The 16,129-nt window shown below is 42.4% G+C and overlaps 1 protein-coding gene across 8 annotated transcripts in view; it reads left to right on the top strand.

Annotated features, from left to right (window-relative positions):
• Positions 1 to 672: 672 nt before the first annotated feature.
• LOC111960292 (adhesion G protein-coupled receptor L3-like) overlaps positions 673 to 16,129 on the top strand; it is a 345,871-nt gene continuing 330,414 nt past the window's right edge. For all 8 annotated transcript variants that reach the window (XM_023982240.1, XM_070437819.1, XM_023982239.1 and 5 more), the window contains exon 1: positions 673 to 1,211. The gene's annotated coding sequence lies outside the window, so the exon portion shown is untranslated. The remainder of the gene's footprint in view (positions 1,212 to 16,129) is intronic.

Genomic DNA, 16,129 nt, shown 5'->3' with positions numbered 1-16,129 from the left:
GTAGTGCTATCTGCAGCATTAGCCATTCTTGAACCTGTGAATGGCTTGGTGTGGACAGTACCAAAATACATATGGACAGTACCAAAATAAATGTCTCTTTGCCGGGAAATCTGCAGAGCTGGGAAGGTTGTATCCCCCATATATATATATATATATATATATATATATTGGTTGCAATAATTTTGTATAATAATTTCAATGGGAAAAATATACGGTTTGAATCCGGAGTCGTTTTGCGTATCAGTTCACAAACCATGGAATCAGTACATCGAAAATCTCTTCCCAACTATTTTTCTATCTATATGGCACAGCTGTTAATTATTTGGTACTTTAATGAAAGTGGTACACTTGTATACAGTGTTGCTGGCAGGTGACAGTTAATTCATTTTCACATGTCCACAGCCTTACCAAGCAATTATTGAGAGGTATGTTACTCATAAATATTTCGAGTCAGGCCTACAAGCACAGACCTATTTTACTGAAACAAATGTAATATGACTTTCACTTGACAGTCAAACACGCATGATACAGGTAGAGGCGTAGGTAGTTGGTTGCATTTGTATCCCATGTTTACTGCTAGGTGGAGCCCGAGTATATTGTGTGAGCGACAATCCAGATCCGAGTTTTGCGTCTCGCCGTTCTCGCATTCTACCTTGAGTCAAAGACCGCATTTCTCCCAGGCAGTGCTCCGAAATTGGTTTGTCATATGCGCCGAGAGCAAAGCTTTGGAAGCAAAAAATATATCGAGCTCTTTGCCGTGGAGATTTTCAAACAAGACACATTTATTGGCATAGCCTACTCTTTTTTTTTTGCGCTAATGTGTTTTGCCTTTGAGCTTTTACTTTCGGACGTGATGTAGTAGTTACTGCACAAGAGGACGTGATGTGCGCCACTTCTTTTGAGGGACTGTCATCTGGATACACAAGGAGACCGTTCTTTCTCCAGCAATATCGACAGTACACGGATCATACAGACATGTCCAGCTCTTCTAGCCTACTATCGGACTTCTGAGAAAATATAAGCGGAGTTATTCGAAATTATTATTTGGAATCGCCCATCTTTTCCCTCGACCCTCAGAGGAGACTGATCTGTGCGCAAGGACGATATCAATTGTGTAAAGAAAATAAGTGTGAACAATTTTATCACTTACACTTTCAATGGGAGGACTATTTGAAGGGTATAATCGTTTCACCACTGTCTTCTAAAACACGGTAAGAATATTATGCTAATTCGTAGACTATACGATTTTGCCTGCATCTTCATCTATATTTTGGTTCGCAAATGCACTTCAATTAGCCTACCTGCAGTTTCTCGTATATAAAATATTTGCCTGTGTTGGATGTAATGTGTAGGCTAATGAGTTATACGCTGTTATATTTAAGACTTCATTTTTAAATAAACTTGGCGACGGTGTGTCACGGTTGGTATTCATTGGTTACGCAGGTTGCAATTAATTGCCTTGTCAAGATATCAATAGTTTCTGGTGTCAGTTGCGGTGATTAAAGAGCGTCACTTAATGAGCGCGTCCTTGCTGTTTTATCCAAATTAGGGAATCAATGTGCACATTTCAAATAGTTTGTGGTATGGTTTATTATAAAGGGAATGGTTGGCACTATGCACCGGCAACGTGCGTTTGTCCGTTTCTCTATTCACAACCCAGCTTTCAGAAGATGTTAAAATAATGCGTTACTTAGTCCAATATGAAGTTGATGAATGAAGTTTGTGTGTGGTAACCTTAAACAGTTCACAGTCCGTTTTACAATGGGTGCTTGAAACAGTGGTTGTATACAATAGGATGCTCAAGGGAAAACTGTGTATAGGGTCACGGATGAACGGCAATATCTGGAAGAGAATGAAAATTGATGTTTTTCCACATGTATAATGTTGTCAATTTTGAGTGCCACCATGCAAGTTATGGGAAAACTGACGCACTAACAGACCTGAGGGCACCATCTGCATCGCACGAGAAATTAAATATAGGCTAGCATGAGCCACCAGAATTGGTTAGTTGAATGTTTCAATCTCATTCCTTTGCACACAAGACTGCCATATCTGCGACACCCCAGTAGTCCACTGACGTAGGCCATACGCGTTCACACTTATTTACTCATTTAATGTTTTGCTATCTATATACAGTTTTTTTCATAAAGTTTTCACACCCCTTGACTTATTCCACATTTTGTGGTTTTACAAAGTTGGATTAAAATTGATTTAATTGTCATTTATTTTTGTCAACGATTTTACACAAAAWACTCTAATATCAAAGTCGAAGAAAAAAAATCTAACCTTTGTAAAAACAATCATGAATAATACAACACTATCTTGATTAGATAAGTATTCAACCCCCYGAATCAATACATGTTAGAATCACCTTTGGCAGCAATTAAAGCTGCATGTCTTTGAGGGTGAGTCTTGAAGAGCTTTCCACATCTGACTTGTGTAACATTTGCCCATTTATTATTTTACAAATTCTTCAAGCTCTGTCAAGTTGATTGTTTATCATTATCATGCTTGACCACCATTTTCAGGTCTTGCCATTAGATTCTCAASCAGATTTAAGTCAAAACTGTAACTCGGCTACTCAGGAACATTCACTATGTTATTGGTAAGCAACTCTAGTGTAGATTTTGCGTTGTGTTTTGGGTTGTCTTGAATTCACCTTTCAGCATCTCCCAGTGTCTGGTGGAAGGCAGACAGAACTAGGTTTTCCTTTAGAATTTTGCCTTTGKTTAGCTCCATTCTGTTTACTTTTTATCCTGAAAAACTCCCCAGTCCTTAACAAATACAAGCATACACATAACATGATGCCACCACCACTATGCTTGAAAATATGGAGAGTGGTACTAAGTAATATGTTTGGGGCAAATCCAATACAACACTTTGTATTCAGGACAAAAAGTGAATTGCTTTGCCACATTTTTTGCAGTATTACTTTAGTGCCTTGTTGCAAACAGGATGAGTGTTTTGCAATATTCTGATTTGCTACAGGCTTCATTCTTTTTACTCTGTCATTTAGGTTAGTATTCTGAAGTAATTACAATGTTCCATCCACCCATCAGTTTTCTCCCATCAGAGCCATTAAACTCTAACTGTTTTAAAGTCACGATTGACCTCATGGTYGAATCCCTGAGTGACCTGTATCTTTGTAGTGACRAGGTGTATTGATAAATTAATTTATCAAACAAATTATTTATCAGAACTTTTCATCTTCTCTTCTGTCACATTTCAATATAAATTTGCTATTTTGTCCTCAATGCCATTTTAGATATGAAAGGGAATGGACTAACATAAGTGACTGGCTATTCTGTGTGTGACATAAAACATTCCAATCAGGATCAGAGTCTGCAACATTCATTTATTTGTCAAAGTTTTGAATCCTTCTTGTCACTTCCTCACCAAGGTTTAGTAGGCCTACTAGCTAACACTTGTTTGTCTCTGACTTTCCATCTCATCATCTGTGAAGTGCTCTCAAGGTGGTGACACGTGATTACAGCATCATCTTCAATGGGTCTTCGGTGGGTGTACGGTAAACATGCCCATAACAAAACTAAACGAGCCATCTACCTCAGACGGTGAAGACCTTGACATCCTTCCCCTAGAGGAAAAACGAGAGGACAGTTCATGCTTTGCTTTTTGTCTAATTGGATGTCAACCTGTAGTTTACTTTCAGTGTACCTTGTCTTTGCTCATCCAATGCCACGTCGTTCTTCATAATATTTGCTCCACAGCTGTGGGCAGTGTCCCAACGGTGTATGTCTGACAGATATCACTTTTGACTATATTGCTAGATGCTGACCTCGCCTTTCCTCTTGTTGTGGTGCAGTACCATTGCAGTGCATTCTGGATGGCTGGCCTAATTCGTTTTAGTCAACCGCTTATGCGGTAAAGTGAATATGTCTGGAAAATTGATAATCCTGGTAGCAAGAGTTGCTCTGTTTGTAAACGACCTTTTACTGCCAGAATATCAAGATAAAGGAGAGGGTAGATGAAGAGGGAGGCATATCGCACCTCATAGCTGGTGGAGGGGTCTACCTGTGTGTGCCATCTGGCTTGTGAAAACAATCAGTGGTAACCTTACCCTACGGTCATTACTGTTTTAGGTGTTCTAAAGCCTAGTAGGTGTTTTTTCTTTTCTTCTCATGAAATCACACTTTTGTTGTGGGCTGGAATTCAATCAAACTGGGCTATACTGTACATATAGATGGTTCTGATCAAATCAAACTGCTTATTGTTTTAGATATCTAGGCCTAAATGATCAAATGTGGAACAAATTGTTTAATAAGCAGTTATTTGCATCAATGACGCGGTGGGTGGTTATCAATATTTCATTCTTGCAAGGTGGTCCCACCCGTGTTCACAAGCCAGGCAGATGGCTTTTAATCTGGTGCATTGCCAACGTTAAATACCTTTTTTACTGTTTAGCATGGCATTTGCTTATGAATGGTTTGTGAAGCATTATAAAGGTCCTTATAAAGGGTTTGTGAAGGCACACGACACTCCCTTATACCTCCAGTCTGTTTCCTAGCTGGGAGATGTTTATTGCGTACATCGTTTTCACCTAGTTACATTCGTTGTCAATCTGTAAAATTAATGTGTATTTTTTTTCAAGGCTTCTTTCCCTCTATTGTTTTGTTGTCTTGACAAATATGTTTTTCCTGAGACGTTTCTCTGACAAAGGCATAACAACTGGTAATATTTCTTAACCTGCCTGACATACAGTGAGCTCCAAAATAATTAGGACAGTGACAAGTGTCTCCTTCACTTTGTATTTGAAATGATACAGATAGATTATTTACCATTAATTTCTACTGGGAACAAAATAATTGGAAACACAACCAAAACAAACAGCAAATGCATCCAACAAATTTGTCACAAGCTTGATGTAGTCATTGCGTGCTATGAATATTTGACAATATTTGACATTTAATACACATATACTTTAAGTAAATTTGTCCCAACACTTTTGGTCCCCTAAAATAGGGAAGATTTCTTCAGAACTGCATTATAGTGGCTTGGAAATAAATGCCATTTTGAAAGGAGGCAAATGGTTAGTAGGAAAACCTTTTGTCGTTTTGATGTCGCCAGATTGACTTCAGATGCAGTGTAACATTATCTAGCTAGCTAAGATTGAGGGGAGACCACCAGATTGTAGCTAGCTCACATTAGCATTGCTTGCTATTTTTGACGAATTTTGCTAGCTAATGATGACATTGCCATCTGTCTAAACTTGGAATTTGACGACATGATAATGATGGCAAAGTTGTTTCCAACTAAATATTTGCCTACTTTAGCAATGTCCTCGTATTTCCAGGACACTGTTGTGTAATTTAGACTAAACAGTCGTTAGCCTCCGTCCAGAATGTTTGGGCTTATCACGACTTATCACAACGCTTATCACGACGCCGCCGGCAGAGGGAGGCTTGAGAACGTTCATAACAATGGCATGACGCGACTGAGTGACAGGTGCAAACTATGAATGGCTCCTGCCAGCTCCACTTGAGCTGTGGGGCAGTGCCACAGCCAGGGCAACTAAGGAGTCACTCCTCCATACAGACCTTCTCCAGATCCTTCAGGTTTCGGGGCTGTCGCTATGCAATACGGACTTTCAGCTCCCTCCAAAGATTTTCTATTGGGTTCAGGTCTGGAGACTGGCTAGGCCACTCCAGGACCTTGAGATGCTTCTTACGGAGCCACTCCTTAGTTGCCCTGGCTGTGTGTTTCGGGTCMTTGTCATGCTGGAAGACCCAGCCACGACCCATCTTCAATGCTCTTACTGAGGGAAGGAGGTTGTTGGCCAAGATCTCGCGATACATGGCCCCATCCYTCCTCCCCTCAATAKGGTGCAGTCGTCCTGTCCCCTTTGCAGAAAAGCATCCCCAAAGAATGATGTTTCCACCTCCATGCTTCACGGTTGGGATGGTGTTCTTGGGGTTGTACTCATCCTTCTTCTTCCTCCAAACACGGGGAGTGGAGTTTAGACCAAAAAGCTCTATTTTTGTCTCATCAGACCACATGACCTTCTCCCATTCCTCCTCTGGATCATCCAGATGGTCATTGGCAAACTTCAGACGGGCCTGGACATGCACTGGCTTGAGCAGGGGGACCTTGCGTGTGCTGCAGGATTTTAATCCATGACAGTGTAGTGTGTTACTAATGGTTTTCTTTGAGACTGTGGTCCCAGCTCTCTTCAGGTCATTAACCAGGTCCTGCCGTGTAGTTCTGGGCTGATCCCTCACCTTCCTCATGATCATTGATGCCCCACGAGGTGAGATCTTGCYTGGAGCCCCAGACCGAGGGTGATTGACCGTCATCTTGAACTTCTTCCATTTTCTAATAATTGCGCCAACAGTTGTTGCCTTCTCACCAAGCTGCTTGCCTATTGTCCTGTAGCCCATCCCAGCCTTGTGCAGGTCTACAATTTTAACCCTGATGTCCTTACACAGCTCTCTGGTCTTGGCCATTGTGGAGAGGTTGGAGTCTGTTTGATTGAGTGTGTGGACAGGTGTCTTTTATACAGGTAACGAGTTCAAACAGGTGCAGTTAATACAGGTAATGAGTGGAGAACAGGAGGGCTTCTTAAAGAACTAACAGGTCTGTGAGAGCCGGAATTCTTACTGGTTGATAGGTGATCAAATACTTATGTCATGCAATAAAATGCAAATGAATTACTTAAAAATCATACAATGTGATTTTCTGGATTTTTGTTTTAGATTCCGTCTCTCACAGTTGAAGTGTACCTATGATAAAAAGTACAGACCTCTACATGCTTTGTAAGTAGGAAAACCTGCAAAATCGGCAGTGTATCAAATGTGTTCTCCCCACTATATACACACTCATTTGAATTAGGTTGCCATGTTTCTACTCTTTTCATGCTGAAGTTGGTTGTCCTGACATGCACCTACTAATAGTTGGTGGATGTCTCACTTTGTATTTATCTGAAATTGTTTGTATGATTATCTGTGTGCGCTGTTCAGATGAACTTTGAGGTTAGTTGGGTTCTCACTGTTCCACACACGCCGCCATCTGCTGACACCAGATTTGCTTTTCTCCTTTCCAGCAATGTACAAAACAATCCCATACAGGGCTTTCTCTTTTGCTGCCGCCATTGTTCACGCCTATAGACAGGTTAGRTGACAACGTCACAAAAACGATGCATGCGATTCAATGGGGCAGAAGTCTGTTGTTGTGATTCTGGATGGCCAGATAGCTAGCAACAATTACAAGATGCTGCCATGTCGAGAATCGTAAAAGGATKATTTCAGCTAGTTTTATCTTGTTCTTGATAATGTTTTGTTGTGAGAAATTACATGAGTCAACACCTATGCTAATAAGGGAAACATTTGGTAGCTAGCTAACTTACAACTGTAACAATGTACAGAATTTGAGACAAGTGCTCATAGTGCAAACGTATTTGTTTTCAAGAAACATTGGAGATTAAATATAGTTCACGTTGTCTAAGCTGAATCCAAGCCAACCCGGTCTGTTTTGCCCCATAGTTGCGCACGTGTCGGTTTTATTGCTAAACCACCCACCAGTATATGGTTCACACTTGCCCTCGGATTTCTTCCCTATTAGCTACTGATAGTGATGCACAAGCTAGGCCTATTTAGATTCCGTCTCTCACAGTTGATGTGTACCTATGATAAAAAATTACAGACCTCTACATGCTTAAGTAGGAAAACCTGCAAAGTCGGCAGTGTATCAAATACTTGTTCTCCCCACTGTATARATATATATTTTAAATCGGGCCGATTCAAATCGGTATCGTCTTTTTTTTTGGTCMTCCAATAATCGGTATCAGTATCTGCGTGGAAAAATCATAATCGGTCGACCTCTAGTATAAGATTTGACTTCATCGCTCCTCTACTGTAGGTGAAGGTTTTTACAGGAGTTAAAAGTACAGGCCTTGTATCGATTTGAATACCGTAAATCTTCAATTAAATGCAGTCTCAAATAGCTGTCTGTCCCTTTTTAATAGCCGGGCAATGGCACATATTTCAGCAAATTAACACCTGTTTCAAACAAACGCTGGTACAGACCTTTAGAAATCAGCTGATCGCCCTCTAGTGGGGAAAGTAAGAACTACCGAAATTGTGAAAGGGGAATAATTATTCTGTCACTGAAGTTATATATAGAGAGAAATACTAAGACAAAAGAAACGTGACGGTGTGTAAATGTTAACACATTAGTGCAGGAAGTGAAGAAATTGATTAAAATGCTGGAATTAAACAATTAACTATGCCAATGAGCAAAAAAATGTGTGCATTAAGGAAATAGATGCCGGGTTCAAATAGAAGCATGTCTCTAAGCGTCTGTTTTGTTCAGTGATTTAAGCAAATAAAGCCTCGGCTATTAATTGAAGTTTTACGGTAGTTTACCCAAGGCTAGTGGCTATGGAGGGTATTTTAGATACCTGTAAATTACAGTACACACACACACACACACACACACACGGCAGACAGCACAGCAGAAGTTCAAACAGAAAGTACCTGTGACTCACTCCGTTGAGAAATGGAAACCACCTCTGTCAACGGCTTCATAAGGAAATGCATCAGTGACGTTGTTCCCACAGTGAACGTTTGCTGCTTCCCCAATTAAAAGCCCTGAATTAACACAGAGGTTGGTGCTAAACTGTGCAAGATGGCTCCGTATATCATTTTTTTGTTTGTTTATTTGCTTTGTTTGTAACTTTTTTTTAAAAACTTTTTTTGTACGTAATGTTGCCGCTACCGTCTCTTATGACCAAAAATAACTTTTGAACATCACGGCTGCGATTACTCACCACGGACTGGCAGAATCCTTTGTTTCCTTTAACGTGTCTGACGAGGCCGACGCGAACGATACACTGCTTTCTCGGGAACAGGCCCACATCCCCGTGATTTGCGTGAAGAGGAGGCGGAGAAAAAGGGTCTGTAGGGCGGGCTGCCTTCTGAGAATTCAGAGGCGATTGAATAAACCCCCACTTCTTGCACAATTGCTAGCAGAATGGAAATCTTTGGACAATAAAATAGATGACCTATGTGGAAGATTAAACTACCAATAGGACATTCAAAACTGTAATATCTTATGCTTCACGGTGACTTGGCTGAACGACGACACTATCAACATACAGCTGGCTGGTTATACACTGCACCGGCAGGATAGAACAGCGGCGTTTGGTAAGACAAGGGGCGGCGGAATATGTATTTTTGTAAATAACAGGTGGTGCACGATATCGAAGGAAGTCTTGAGCTAATGCACGCCTGAGGTAGTGTGGTCTAAAGCTTATCATGAGATACTCTATCTACCTAGAGAGTTTTCATCTGTATTTTTCGTAGCTGTTTTACAAACCACCACAAACCGAGGCTGGAACAAAGACAGCATTGAATGAGCTGTATTCTGCCATAAGCAAACAAGAAAACGCTCAGCCAGAGGCGGAGCTCCTAGTAGCCAAGGACTTTGATGCAGGGAAACCTAAATCTGTTTTACCAAATTTCTATCAGCATGTTAAATGTGCAACCAGAGCAAAAAACTCAGGACCCCCTTTACTCCACAGACAGAGACTCATACAAAGCTCTCCCTCGCCCTCCATTTGGCAAATCTGACTATAATTCTATCCTCCTGATTCCTGCTTAAAATTAAAGCAGGAAGCACCAGTGACTAGATCAATAAAAAAGTGGTCAGATGAAGCAGATGCTAAACTACAGGACTGTTTTGCTAGCACAGACTGGAATATGTTTCAGGATTCCTCCGATAGCATTGAGGAGTACACCACGTCAGTCATTGCCTTCACCAATAAGTGCATCGACGACGTCCCCACAGTGACCGTACGCACATGCCATGGATTACAGGCAACATCCGCACTGAGCTAAAGGCTAGAGCTGCTGCTTTCAAGGAGCGGGACTATAACCCGGAAGCTTATAAGAAATCTCGCTATGCCCTCAGACAAACCATCAAACAGGCAAAGCGCCAATACAGGACTAAGATTTAATTGTACTACACCCTGCGGCCTTGTGAATGTTGACCTGTTTAAAAGGTCTTACTCACATCGGCTGCGGAGAGCGTGATCACAGTCGTCCAGAACAGCTGGTGCGCTCATGCATGTTTCAGTGTTATTTGCCTCGAAGCGAGCATATAAGTAGTTTAGCTCGTCTGGTAGGGTTGTGTCACTGGGCAGCTCTGCCGTGCTTCCCTTTTGTAGTCTAATGGTTTGCAAGCCCTGCCACATCTGACAAGCGTCAGAGCCGGTGTAGTACGATTCGATCTTAGTGCCATATTGACAGTTTGCCTTTGATGGTTCGTAGGAGGTTATAGCGAGATGGATTACCAGGACGTGTACTGCGAGCATGCGCTGACCAACTGGCAAGAGTCTTCACTGACATTTTCAACCTCTCCCTGTCTGAGACTGTAATACCAAAATGTTTTAAGCAGAACACCATAGTGCCTGCGTCCAAGAACACTAAGGTAACCTGCCTAAATGACTACCGACCCGTAGCACCCACGTTTGTAGCAATAAAGTGCTTCAAAAGGCTGGTCATGGCTCACATCAACACCATTATCCCAGAAACCTGAGACCCAATCCAATTTGCATACTGCTCAAACAGATCCACAGATGATGAAATCTCTATTGCACTCCACACTGCCCTTTCCCACCTGGACAAAAGGAACACCTATGTGGGAATGCCATTCATTGACTACAGCTCAGTGTTCAACACCATAGTGCCCTCAAAGCTCATCAATAAGCTGACCCTGGGACTAAACACCTCCCTCTGCAACTGGATCCTGGACTTCCTGACGGGCCGCCCCACAGGTGGTAAGGGTAGATAACAACACATCCGCCACGCTGATCCTCAACACATGCGTGCTCAGTCCCCTCCTGTAATCTTTGTTCACTCATGACTGCACGGCCAGGCACGACACCAACACCATCATTAAGTTTGCTGATGACACAACAGTGGTAGGCCTGATCACCGACAACGACGAGACGGCCTATAGGGAGGAGGTCATAGACCTGGCCGTGTGGTGCCAGGTCAACAACCTCTCCCTTAATGTGATCAAGACAAAGGAGATGATTGTGGACTACAGGAAACAGAGGACCGAGCACGCCCCCATTATCATCATCGGAGCTGCAGTGGAGCAGGTTAAGAGCTTCAAGTTCCTTGGTGTCCACATCACCAACAAACTAACATAGTCCAAGCACACCAAGACAGTCGAAAAGGGCACGACAAAACCTATTCTCCCTCAGGAGAAAAGATTTGGCATAGGTCCTCAGATCCTCAATAGGTTCTACAGCTGCACCATCGAGAGCATCCTGATTGGTTGCGTCACTGCCTGGTATGGAAACTTCTCGGCCTCCGACGGCAAGGCACTACAGAGGGTAGTGCGAACGGCCCAGTCCATCACTGGGGCCAAGCTTCCTGCCATTCAGGACCTCTATACCAGGCGGTGTCAGAGGAAGACCCTAAACATTGTCAAAGACTCCAGCCACCCTAGTCATAGACTGTTAGACAACACGGAAAGCGGTCCTGGAGCACCAAGTTTAGGTACAAAAGGCTTCTAAACAGCTTCTACCCCCAAGCCATAAGACTCCTGAACACCTAATCAAATGGCTACTTGCAGACTATTTGCATTGCCCCCCCTTTTACACAGCTGCAACTCTCTATCATCTATGCCTAGTCACTTTAATAACTTTACCTACATGTACATATTACCTCAATTAACTGGTGCCCCCACACATTGACTCTGTACCGGTACCCCCCTGTATATAGTCTCGATTTGTTATTTTACTGCTGCTCTTTAATTACTTGTCACTTTTATTTCTTATCTGTATTTTTTTAAACTGCATTGTTGGTTTGGGGCTCGTAAGTAAGCATTTCACTGTAAGGTCAACCTGTTGTATTCGGTGCATGTGACTAATAACATTTGATTTGATTTGAAACTAAAAGACAGAGCTACAGTAGACAAAGCTGAGGCTACGCCCGAGGACAGGAACAAGTACAAGATGTTCCGCTACCACCTCCACAGTGATGATACGAGCAAAAGGACAATATAGGAATAAGGTGGAATCATACTACACAGGCTCCGCCACATGTGGCAGGGGCTACAGTCCAGAGGACCCAGCCATTATCTGCCCAACGATGCCTCTCTTCCAGATGAACTCGATGCATTTATTGCACGCTTTGACAATAACATTGTGTGTGTGGGACCCCACCGGTCCAGAGGACTGGGTATTTTGCTCTCCGAGGCAGTTCTAGGGTCTGTTCTCAGAGCATGCGCAGATCAGCTGGCTGGCATATTCACAGTAATTTTCAACCTCTCCTTGTCCAAGTCTGTAATCCCCATGTATTAAAATGACTAATAATTCCTGTTCCCAAGAACTCTTCATGCCAATGACTACTGCCTTGTAGTGCTCACATCTGTAATCATGAAGTGCTTTGAAAGGCTTGTTATGGCCCACATCGCCATCATTCCAGACACCGTAGACCCACTCCAATTTGCATACAGGCCCAACCGATCCATAGACGATGCAATCTCAATTGCACTCTACTCTGCCCTCACCCCCCTAGATAAGAATAATATTTATGTGAGTAGGCTACAGCTCAGCATTCAACATCCAATGTCCCCACCAAGCTCGTCACCAACCTTAGGACCCTGGGACTGAACGCCTCCCTCTGCTACTGGATCCTGGACTTCCTGAGGGGCCGACCCCAGGTGATGAGGGTAGGCAACATTACCTCTGCCATGCTGACCCTCAACAGTCCCCTGTACTCCCTGTTCACCCGAGATTGCGTGGCCACACACGACTCCAATGCCATCATCACACTTGCTAACAACTTGACAGTGGTAGGACTGATCACCGGCAACGATGAGACAACCACAGGGAGGAAGTCAGTGACCTGGCCGTGTGGTGACGGGACAACAACCTCTCCCTACAATGTCAGTAAGACCAAGGAGCTGATCTTGGACTACATGAAATGGGCGGTCGATGTCCAAATCACTACGGACTTAAAAATGGTCCAGTCACGCGCACAGTTGTGAAGAGAGCACAACAGCGCCTCTTCCCCCTCAGGAGGTTGAAAATGTTTGGCATGGACCCACAAATCCTCAAAGTTCTACAGCTGCACCACTGAGAGCATCTTGCCTGGCTGCATCACTGCTTGGTATTTAAACACCTCCCTTGATCGCATGGCGCTACAGAGGGTGGTGTGGACAGCCCAGTACATCACTGGGGCCGAGCTCCCTGCCATCCAGGACCTTTATATCAGGCAGTGTGAAAGAAAGGCCCGGATAATCGTTAAAGACTCCAGCCATCCAAGCCGTAGACTATTCTCTCTGCAAGCGGTATCGGTGCATCAAGTCTGACACCAACAGGCTCCTGAACAGCTTCTATCCCCAAGCCATAAGACTGCTAAATAGCTAACAGAATGGCTACACAGACTGAGTTGACCTTTTTGTATTTTATTTTTTATTTTTGCACCGTCTCTATGCACACTCACAGGAGTCTACACACTCACGCACACTGACACTCACACACACACACACACACACACACACACACACACACACACACACACACACACACACACACACACACACACACACACACACACACACACACACACACACACATACAATCTTTATTTCTGCTGCTAATGACTAGTCACCTTACTCCTATACATATCTACCTTTATCACTCCAGTGTCCCTGCACATTGTAAATATGGTATTGGAACTGACCCTGAACCTTATTGTGTTTGTATTTTTTTTTGTTATACCTTATGTTATTTTAATGCTACATTTTATATTGATTACTGCATTTTGGGGTTTGGAGCGTGCAAGAATGGCATTTCAGTGTACTTGTGCACGTGACAAAAAAAACTTGAAACATGCACTCATCTTCCCCTTGCTACAGGCTAAGCCTTCATGCTTTTCAGATCGCTAATGAGTTGATAGCTTTAGGGTGAGGTGATTTATCTAAATAGGAGTAATCTTCGAACTAAGCCAATGGAAGCTTTCTATACATCACATTCAACGCTAAAACAATATTGCTGCTTGAAGTACAGAGGGTTAAACGTGGAAGATACATTTCAGTTGAACGCATTCAGTTGTACAACTTTCCTTTTACAGTAAAGTAAGCTATTAAGTAGGTTGAACCTTGAACTGGGTTTATCAGTAACTGGTGGAATATCTACCCAATTTATTTTCCCTTGCCTGTGTGGGTGCTGAACATAGCTCATGTAACACTATATGCAGCTTATTACTCAGGTACATGTACAAATTAGATTTGGGGGTGAAATGAATATTCATTTCGACGCCTGCATGTACAATCATCTGTTCTGGAATCAAAAGCCATTTGTTCATTGTGGCTTCTGTACCGACTGCCTTCTGTCTCCATGTACATTGTGTTTAATGAGGGGAAATTAGTTTCTTTATCGAATCCAGAAAAACAATTACAGGAAGGGAGGAGAAGCCAGCAGCACCTGGTAATTGTGTTTTTTTGCCCCCTCCCTTTCAACGCTTTCCAGACAAACCAAAATAACACTTACGTCACACCAAATTTGGCTAGAATCTTCAGCCAATTTTGTCGTTGCCAAAGTTGGTGTTGGAATAGATTTTTGGGTTGCTGGATGGCTTGAGGGGCTAAATGAATGATTGACGACTTGGGCATGTAAAAATTGGCCTTGGATCCCTACAGATTGTTTGCGGCTGCCGTTTGCATTGTTGGAGACATGTGATTCTACCTAGAATAAAGGCTTTAGAAATGGTAGTGTAGCATCATTCATCTATTTTATGGATACAAATAGCCAGGTCTGGCTAAATCCTTGCATACCATCAAGTAGAATATGACAGAATTACAGATGTCAAGGAAACAACAGTTCGTCTACTTGCCCTGACACTCACTATTATAGTAAACAAAACAAGTTTCAGCCTAGTTTCTTTGACTGTAAAACTAACTAAAAATAAAAAAAAATTGGGGGGGGAGCAAAAATCAAATGGGTTCTTTTTAAAGATTTTTTTTTCTTATGAGGTTTTCGAGCTTCTGAATCTGGTGGGTAAATGCTGCCAGTAGATGGCAACGTTTTAAATAGGCCTAGCTTGTGCATCACTATCAGTAGCTAATAGGGAAGAAATCTGAGGGCAAGTGTGAACCATATACTGGTGGGTGGTTTAGCAATAAAACCGACACGTGCGCAACTATGGGGCAAAACAGACCGGGTTGGCTTGGATTCAGCTTAGACAACGTGAACTATATTTAATCTCCAATGTTTCTTGAAAACAAATACGTTTGCACTATGAGCACTTGTCTCAAATTCTGTACATTGTTACAGTTGTAAGTTAGCTAGCTACCAAATGTTTCCCTTATTAGCATAGGTGTTGACTCATGTAATTTCTCACAACAAAACATTATCAAGAACAAGATAAAACTAGCTGAAKTMATCCTTTTACGATTCTCGACATGGCAGCATCTTGTAATTGTTGCTAGCTATCTGGCCATCCAGAATCACAACAACAGACTTCTGCCCCATTGAATCGCATGCATCGTTTTTGTGACGTTGTCAGCTAACCTGTCTATAGGCGTGAACAATGGCGGCAGCAAAAGAGAAAGCCCTGTATGGGATTGTTTTGTACATTGCTGGAAAGGAGAAAAGCAAATCTGGTGTCAGCAGATGGCGGCGTGTGTGGAACAGTGAGAACCCAACTAACCTCAAAGTTCATCTGAACAGCGCACACAGATAATCATACAAACAATTTCAGATAAATACAAAGTGAGACATCCACCAACTATTAGTAGGTGCATGTCAGGACAACCAACTTCAGCATGAAAAGAGTAGAAACATGGCAACCTAATTCAAATGAGTGTGTGTGTGTGTGTATATAGTGGGGAGAACACATTTGATACACTGCCGATTTGGCAGGTATTTCCTACTTACAAAGCATGTAGAGGTCTGTAATTTTTATCATGGGTACACTTCAAATGTGAGAGATGGAATCTAAAACAAAAATCCAGAAAAACACATTGTATGATCTTTAAGTAATTCATTTGCATTTTATTGGATGACATAAGTATTAGAGGTATAAATAAATTACACTGTGTGGCAAAAAACGACTGACTGCTTCGTTTTTGTGGGCATATCAGTCTGCTTCTATCA

Source organism: Salvelinus sp. IW2-2015, linkage group LG37 (genome assembly GCF_002910315.2).
Source record: "Salvelinus sp. IW2-2015 linkage group LG37, ASM291031v2, whole genome shotgun sequence".
NCBI classification, from domain to species: Eukaryota; Metazoa; Chordata; class Actinopteri; order Salmoniformes; family Salmonidae; genus Salvelinus; species Salvelinus sp. IW2-2015.
The sequence above is the reverse complement of the archived record's forward strand: the minus strand, read 5'-3'. Positions and strand labels throughout refer to the sequence as shown.